The sequence below is a fragment of the Gymnoscopelus microlampas genome (genome assembly GCF_963454915.1).
Source record: "Gymnoscopelus microlampas genome assembly, chromosome: 21".
Classification (NCBI taxonomy): domain Eukaryota; kingdom Metazoa; phylum Chordata; class Actinopteri; order Myctophiformes; family Myctophidae; genus Gymnoscopelus; species Gymnoscopelus microlampas.
Window position 1 is genome coordinate 25,907,871 of NC_139958.1, and position 10,025 is coordinate 25,917,895.

The window sequence follows — 10,025 nt, forward strand, 5'->3', positions numbered from 1 at the left end:
GCAGACATTTGCAAAAAACAGTGTTTAGTAGTATTAGTATTTAGTTGAGACTTGAATAAAAATCTCATTGTGAATTGAGTTGGTCCCAACTCATTTCTCCTGTAAATTAAACCTAGTAGCTGGTATAACTTTGTATAATTGAACACAAAGCAGGTGTTCAAAAAAAGTTTCATCAGAGCAGTCAGACTCTAAAAGGCTATCTTAATTCCTGATATTGCTCACCTGTGTTCTCTCCAGGTCTGCCACAGTAGGGCTGAGAGATAATGCCCCGTGTGTGTGTGTGTGTGTGTGTGTGTGTGTGGATAGATACTTATTGATACTAGATCGATAGAAATAATGAATATACATGATTAATAAGAAGTCTACTCTAAACTATACCTTGTGTGCATGTTATGTCTTAGAAGTATGTTCTGCACTTAATCCTCCTAGTAATTGAATTGAACATTGGGCAGACAATTCCTAGAAAATGACCGTTCACCTCCTGAGTGGTCCTGACCCAAGGCCTTGTGGTTTTTTTGAGCTGTCACTCTGTCTGCCACAGATGGCTCAACTGCTTTGTTCCACCAGCCAACTGACAGGACTGACTCTGGCTGATCATAGTTGATTGGCATGTTTCCACTCCCCTGCAGCACAGCAGAGCATCATTGTTGACAGAATAGTGTCTAGAGTCTTCTAGTGGTTTTCAAACCTTTTCATGTCACAAATTGATGATCATTAGGCAATGGACTCCCATTTCAAATGATTTTGTCCTAGGATCCCGTCGGACGAGCACGAGTCAGTAACATGTCATAGATATACATTTTCGGACGTCACTGTCCTGAAATGCATTGAGACTATATTATTGGAGAGAAATTATTTCACAATATTCATATACAAACAGCTAATATTGTGCTAACTTGGACCTCCATGGCCAGCTTTCGGCCTGGTGGAGAAGTGCGTTCTTTCAGTTGTGGGGTTCTCACTCCAGCCCTCCAGCCCTGGCAAGAGAGATGTGTCTTTCTGTGGCATGGAACTTAAGTTCTCCCCGGTTGACTCCACTAACTCATCGACTGGTTGCGGAGATGCAGACTTTTCCCTGAAGTCTTGGTGGCGGCCTACTTTTAATTTTTTTTTTTATATCCTTGCCTTTTGGGTGGACGGTAGATGGTGGACAGACATGTAATGTAATTACACTCTATCTAGCTGAGGTTACTTGCTTACACAGATAAATGCAACACCATCTTCGAAGCGGAAGTTGGTGCCTTGCATGCTTTCTTCCACCATCGGTGTGTGAATGTGTGTGTGAATGGGTGAATGTGAAGTACATTGTTAAGCGCTTTGAATGTTAGCAAAGACTAGAAAGGCTAAATAAATGCAGCCCATTTACCATTTCAGGCAAAACACATTACTGGCAAAAAGTCGGCTGTCACAGTGAATGACTGGCTTTATGAGATCCAGCGGCGGGGCATGGGGACAAATTTGAGAGAGAAGCAGAATCCCAAAGCACTGGTCTTAAAATATGAAAAGAAAACAAATGCAAAACAGGTACTTGTCCTGGATTTTTGCATTTTGCCCTAGTTTTCCGACCCACACTCATGAACATCTAAGCTTGGGAATATCAAGTGGAGCATAGTTATTACCCATTTTAATATGGACGAAGATAGGTTGAAATGTGGTGAAGTGGTCCTTTAATAATTAATATACTTATCATGTATCCGAAGGATGTGAAGTTTATAATAAACAATAATTCTTTGCAAGACAGTGTTGCGTTCTGCTTCATTGATTACAATATTACAGACAACTATTTCAGGTAAAATAAATAAATAAATACAATGAAATGCAGGGGTTTTAAGTATTCAGTCAATGCGGTGAGTATTCAGAATTAACATGTAAAAGGACATATGTGGTCTAATATTTTATACACTACAGGAACTAAAATGTAGCACACATGAATATGTGCTAAGTATACGTGTATCACACCTGTGTCCTCTCTGGGAGTAATTTGTTCAAATATGACAGGAATGGTTGTAGACATTGAGCGAAAATGTACACACACACACACACACACACACACACACACACACACACACAGAGTTTATTTAAGGGCATAGTGTGTGTATATAGTGTACGCTTGTACATGTAGATGTGTGTTTGTGTCAATGTACAGGGAGAAAATCAATACTCGTCTGATGTCTGGTGACATCATTGAGCTGCATTTTTCAGCCTTAGCTTTCTGTCTCTCTCTCTCCCTCACACACGCACGCTCATACACATACTGCACACTTGTGCGCACACACACACACGCACACGCACGCGCGCGCACACACAATCTTGAATGAATTGAGCAAGGGCACGTTTGTCTGGGTAAACAGAGACAAGCAGGCCTCCATAATTCATCAGTCAGCCTCTGGGAGGACAGCCAGCCGTGGCTTCAGACTTTCATTCATCCAGTCTACGGCACACTAGTAAAGCTCCATTCACGGGCAAGGGCTTAAACATACACAATGAGTTTTCCAGAAGATCGACTCAAATTTGTCTTTCAATGTTACTCTACGGTTAGAGTGTGCCCAGAGTGACGCTGCAAGAGCAACATCAGTGAACCAGTGCAGGTACCTTTTGAAAAATAAAAACACTATGCAAATGTTTTGCCAGAATACGAGTACCCCCTTTTCAGAGCCTGCTAAAGAAATACATAGGGTGGCCAAGCACACTGAGAAAAGACATGCACTAATATGACAGCACATACAGTACATGGCATAATGTAGATGGCTGATGAAGCCACAGCACGCTGAAACCACAAGCGACCTCACTGCAGAAGGAACTCAATATATCGAAAGAGGACAAAATCGAGGACACCTCTATTCTCTAAAGTCTTGAGTTTGGCTTAATTATGGACATTTTGATTGCAAATGCATCTTCTCATATGATATGAGTATTAACTTACAATACATAAAGTATTGAAATGTATTTTATCCATACAGACTTATGCTGATATGATTTAACCCCTTGAACCTTACTGTATATCCTTTGTTGCTCCCAAATTTGATTCCCTGTGCACCAAATATCTTCAGCAAGAATAGGTGATCTACAAGTTCACACCACGTGTTGTGAGCTTGTAGATCTGCTATTTTTGCAGAATGTTCGCCCCCAGAATATGAACGGTAGAGTTCAAGTGGTTAACACCATTCACAAAGGGTTTGGATTTTACAACAGCAGAGCCCATTCAAATGCAGGACTCCTGTGGCCATCAAACACATCCACATTAATGAACGTCATTGACCTTCTCCCCTGACAGCAGGTTGTAGCCAAGAGCTCAGTGTGCACAATTTAAAAAGACACGAGGCAAGGGAGAGAGGGACGTGAACGGGAGTGTGAGAGGAAGTTGAGATGTGTGGTTGAAGCTGTGGTGTACAACAAACCAATACTTGGCTTATATCTTATCAGTGAGTAAAATGCAAATCCACCTCCAACACACACTTCCTCCGATCCCTTTCTATGCAGCAACATTAACCCATTAATCAGAGTAGATAAGATTGTGACCTACGTTGTCACCTGATTTTGTCCGTCTTGCTTCGTAGTTGGAAGTGAAACACTCGGGTTTGTCTCGCTGGCTGATTCATTGAATGACCCTCAACACCTGTTCCAGCATGAGCTACAACTGTACTTTGATTGCTTTTTTTCGTTCTGCACTTAATCTCTTCGCCAAAAATAGCCGATCTACAAGCTCACAACTTGTCACAACGCCAAAACACGTCCGTGTTTGCCCATGCCTTTTCACGAATTACCAGTACCAGAAGGACTTTGGAGTGCTGCCAATTCTTTGTCTTATAGTTACAGTATGAATGACCCACTGCACCTGTATGGTACCGTATGAATGATCCTCATCACCTGTTCTTGTATGGTACCGTATGAATGATCCTCATCACCTGTTCTTGTATGGTACTGTATGAATGATCCTCATCACCTGTTCCTGTATGGTACTGTATGAATGATCCTCATCACCTGTTCCTGTATGGTACTGTATGAATGATCCTCATCACCTGTTCCTGTATGGTACGGTGTGGCCATCAAAGCATACTCTTGTTTCTGCTCCTTCTCTCTTTCTCACTCTACTTCTCCTCTGACCTTCATCTCTATCTCGCTCTTCCTGTCCACCCTCATACTTCTCTCATTTATCCTCCTTCATAATCGCTTCCTTTACCCAGCTCCCACCTTCATTTCATTCTCCTACCCCTCTTCCAGTCTCTTTTTCTCTCTCTCTCTCTCTCTCTCTCTCTCTCTCTCTCTCTCTCTCTCTCTCTCGTCTCTCTCTCACACACTATTTTACCTCTGGAATCAGACCATTGCTATCTAGCCAACCGGTGAGCAGGGGAATCTAATAACTACAGGAGCGGGAATTCGTCACTGGGGATGCGACGTTAGGAGCAATTTAGTGGCAAGAGGGATGGAGGGAAGGATGTACTGCAGTGCCAAGGTGAGACAAGGTGGGGATAGGCATGGGCGTCACGTACAGTGAAAGACTCCCGTTCTCTCCCTACATCGCTCTCTCCACCTCTCTCTCCCTCCTTCCTCTATTCTTCCTATCCCTCTCTCTTTCTCTCCCTATCTCCTTCTCTCTCCCTCTTGATATCTCTCCTCACAGACACGCATACAGCACACACGCACATACAGCACACGTGCACACACACACACACACACACACACACACACACACACACACACACACACACACACACACACACACGTGCACACACACACACACACACACACACACACACACACACACACACACACACACACACACACACATACACACATACACATACACATACACATACACATACACATACACATACACATACACACACACATACACACACACACACAGTGCTTGAACCTACAGGCTGACCAGAATGCCATTAATCTCAGAACTAGCTGATTCTGGAGTCTTGGTTGTCTTGAGTTATGACACATAAAACAACACCGTAAATCTGCCTCTGCTTATGCCACAATGATTTCATTGTTATCTGCCATTTCACACAACTTACACCTCATTCCACACCACATCTGCGTTATGGCTACTTATTGGATGCTTAAATGACTATGTGAGGTAAGCCAGAAACATGTCTCTTCCCATTGTGCAGCATGGTCAATAATATGTTTTACATAAAACATCTTATTAATACATGCAAATCATGTTGCTTGTATAATTGAAAATGTAATAATCAAACTAGACACACAATTCAAAGAGCAAAGAAACTTCTTCACTGGTATTTTCCACTGAGTCTTCGTGTGTGTGTGTGTGTGTGTGTGGGGGGGCTGTGCACGGATTCCCTGCAGAGCATATTTTGTAGAATGTTTGTCAATGTCATGTTGGCCATTTTTGTAATAATGTTAACGAAAAGTTGCTTTTGTAAATATCAGGACCTGGTCAGGTATTCCAAGGGTCACGAACACAAGATGTAACCATACGTTTGTCTATGAATCATCTGTGACAGCAGCAAAAGGCAGTGGAAAATCAACAGTCGTGTTTTTGTAAAATTGAGTATATATTCACTAAGATTTGTCTTGTTTTGCTGTTCACAGTCAATTCTAAGCTACCCACAGCAGGGTGGAACAAACAACAAGGAGGTTCACTTCAGCTTAAAGAATCTCATTCAAGCCATTTATTACTGGTAAACAACATTTTGAATACAGTATTATATTTCATAACTACCTGTTATGCAAATATATGCACGTGTTTCCACGGGTCAACAATGTGTGGACACGTGCACTGCACACACAATTACACTGTAAGTTCACACGTGCTGTAACTAAGCAGATGTCTGTGTGTCAGCGGCTTGGTTCTCAAGGAGAAATGCCAGAGATAATCTAATTACTGTATTTGACCTTAACTAACCCATTAAAACCGGGAAAGCATCGTGTCATTTTCGTTTTTTTTGCGTTGGCTATTCAAAAATAGCAGATGTACAAGCTCACAGCGCGTCACTTCGTGCCGCACTGCAAGCTTGTACATCTGCTATTTTTGAACATTTTTGAAAAATCTTGAAAGTGTGAGAGCTACCGATTTAGAAAGCACTTGTAGAATCGACCTGAAGTCTTAATGGGCTAAAGGAGCCTGGCCCTGCCTGCTATACAGTAGGTGCTTTGTCAGTAGAAAGGGAGCATCCCCTTTGTTCAGGGACACGCAGACAACACAGACAGCAGTGATATCTGTCTTTGTAGAGTAAGGGCCCCTCTCATCACTTCAGAACCCTGCCGAGCAACAGCAGCGTATGCTTGCAATGTCGATGAAGCAATTCACTGGACGCATTCGGGCGGAAGTCACTTTGGAGACAACGGTGCAGATGACATCATGTACTCACAGCGGTTCTCAAAGAGGGCTCAGCTAAATTTGTTTAACCACTTTAACCATATTTTACACTTCGTCTATGTGAGATAGATCTGCTATTTTCTAAACCTTTAGAAAAATGACAAATTTAACAACACAAATCTTCTCTTATGAGGGTACCTGGCACAGAATTGTTCAGGTGGGGGTCTGTGGCCAAGTACATATCAATTGGGGGGAGTCCTTGACATAAGTAGACTGTAAAAATAAATACAGTTCACCCATCTTCATACAATTGGTCCTCACCAATGCAAAATAATTTCTACTCGGTCTGTGTCTCTGAGTAGGACTGTGGACAGTTCAGAAACCCGCCTACCAGTGACATCATCGATGGGGGAAGCTAATAGAAACTGCAGGCTTTCTATTCCTGGAAAGTTAGCATGTTATAATGGAAGCCATTGTTCTAGAATTAGAGTAATGATAGAGAGAGAGAGAGAGAGAGAGAGAGATGGGGTGATGTCTTGATATTTTAGCTGTAACATTTCAGAGTTTTTGCCTTCTCATCGTGTGACTGAATTAAGACCACTGAAAATCTGCCGAATTTCTAGGATTCCATAGTCCATTTACCAGCAGAATGTCATTGTGGGCAGGCAGACCCGACTGCGGGGATTCCCGTTAACTAGAGAGAATGACAATTACCTTCCTGCTACCTTTGTGTCGTGGAGGGGGGGGGGGGGGGGGGTACTTCTCTGGTCTTTCCTGCCAGGCTTCTTTCTGCAATTCTAGGTCATTCATAACATTAGTATTCTGAGCACTCGTTTACCTTACCTTCTCAGCACCATGGACGGAGAGCCGGAGGTTGAGGGTTTACCTTCCTTCCTCACATTTCAGGACCACGGATAGTTACCTCAGTGGCTTCAGCACCATGGAGAGAGGACCAGAGGGTTCTTGATGTGGAAAATATTCCAGATCTATGCAATAACTCATATTATGAACAGAAAATGAGGGTCTGTACACTGTAGTAACCTTTTGCGGTTTTTAATCAGGTACCCTAGCAGACACACTCATCTTCAGACTGAGCATGTCTCCTTGAAACGCCACTTCATGGTTGCAAAATGAAGCTACAGTATGTGCAGGCTTCCCTTCTCTGTTCTTCATAATTGGTTGTCTTCATGTCCGGCACCTGCGTAGAAGGTTTGTAGGAAGCGCGCTATCAATTTGTTGTCTTGTCTATATAAGAACTATACTATGTGTATATGTTTGTTTCTGACCATGACATATCTGACTTGAATAAGAGTGGGCTGCAAGAGAAGTGTGAAATATTTGTATAGCAGTGAGGCTGCTGGAACCCTATTGTATCTGTTAGGATACTTCTTCTTTTTTGCCCTAAAAGAAGAAAAAGGATACTGGAACTGCAAGTGGTTGGCAGAGGCATACAACTGTGATGTGGTATTTGTAGTTATTATTTCAAATCATATTTGTTGTCAGTGCCTATTCAACTACTTTGCTTAATTTGCTGTCTTGATATATTAATGCTTAAAGGACGACTTCACCCATTTTCAACCTATCTTCATATAATCGGTCCTTGCTAATGCTCATGATAAAATTGTAAAAATAAATTCTACTGGGTCTGTGTCTCATAGGAGGGCTGTGGACACTTCAGAAACCCGCCTACCGGTGACATCATCGTTAGGCAGATTTTTTTTCTTTTCAAGCAAGATTTCATTTGCAATGTCTATTAGCTTGGATTCCCCACCGATGATGTCACTGGTAGGCAGGTTTCTGAACTGTACACAGACCTCCTCTGAGACACAGACCGAGTAAACAAAAATGGTACCATATTATAATGAGCATTAGTGAGGACCAATTAGATGAAGACGGGTTGAAAAGGGGTGAAGTCGTCCTTTAATGTTTTATGTAAAGCACATTGAATTGCCATGTTGTTGAAATGTGCTCTACAAATAAACTTGTCTTGCCATGTTAATAATTAGTCAACACAATTGTTGTATTGGCCTATTATTTATTATTATTTATTTATCTATTCAAAGAAATAATTCATGAATACATTTGTATAAATAATTGGTACAATTAACAATTACAATGAAGGTGAATATGGAATCTGAGGTCTTTTTGCAGGGCCCCAGGAGTTTTTTATAAATGCTTAGAGCCACAGTCAGCCACAATGAAAAGGACCTATCTATATAATGAAAAACATATCTATTTATCAGTGTATCCAGGGAACGATAAGGAATTAGTATTTAAGTAAACTGCATTGTTGGCTGGATCAAATATTGTGTCACCTGCCACATTAACATAATCGCCAATGACTCACTAGATTATAGAGATCAATTCAAGTTCCCTTTGGAAAGCTATTGGCAGCTTGTCTGTTCTGTTTAGCAAACAACAAAGAGGCGCGTACATCAAATGTGTACAGTATTAGAGAATACAGTTTACTTCAGTTACAGTCTCAGATTGAGATCTGCTACTGCAGCTTATTCCATGCCCAGTACCCTTGTGCTCATGGTTCGTTTATCAGCTACAGTAGAGCTGGCCCACTGTAATTATATTCAGCCCTCTTACAGTGAGATTGATGTGTTGGCTACACCATGCATGCGGGGCGCAGGGGATGAATGGCTGCTGGCTGACCTTGTTTAGCGGTTTATTTTTCACACCCTCTGGTGACTCTGGCACATGGTAGGATACAGAGGGGATGGCAGTACAGTGTTCGGCTTGGGCATTGCTGTTTACAGGAGATAGGGGCCAAACATGAATAGGACCTGAAGACAATAGGTAGGCGAATGGCTTCCTTTACAGTAAAGCCTCCACCACTAACGCATTCTCACTCCCAAGACGACAACGCTGCCAACGCGCGCACGTGTGTGCGTGTGCGTGTGCGTGTGCGTGTGTGTGTGTTCATGCATGCACATGAAAAACCACATACAGTACCTAGCCTTCAGATGAACCCCAACTCAATGTTAACTCTATTCCGAAACTCTTAACCTGTAATAAGCTTTCCTGGTAAGTTGAGTAAACTCAACTTTCCTGGTATGGGTTAATAATGAACTCAAGTGTTTTCTGGTTATCACGCCACCTCCTAAGCTGAATATCAAAGATTGAAAATAATGTTCTCACTATGTTTCTCATCTCTCTCTCTCTCTCTCTCTCTCTCTCTCTCTCTCTCTCTCTCTCTCTCTCTCTCTCTCTCTCTCTCTCCCTCTCTCTCTCTCTCAGTATGTTGCTTTGCTGGTTATATTGTCATTCATCATGTTTAGTCACACATTAAGGCTTTGTGGAGTCAAATGACAGCGAGCCGTAAGTATTCAGATAACTGACACTGGGTTGAAAGGACTGGTTGACATGATGGTGCTTGGAAGATTAATGACAAATAACGTAAATAAAGTAAATAATGTTACTGTTGCAAGATAGACCATGACCCTCTCTCTCTTTCTCTCTCTCTCTCACGCACGCACGCACGCAGGCACGCACATGTGACAGATGTCTTACAGCCTTTACCCCCCGTCAGCCCTGTTGCATTTCACAACTCTTGAGAATAGAGCCGTAACTCCTGATTCAGCACCATGGACAGAGCTAATTTAGACCAGCACTTTATTAAACAGTGCTCAAGTACAGTATACATCAGAAATGTACTTTATGATGTAAATTGACTTCAATCAAGAAGATACAAACCAAAACCCTACACTGAAATCAAATGATCTCC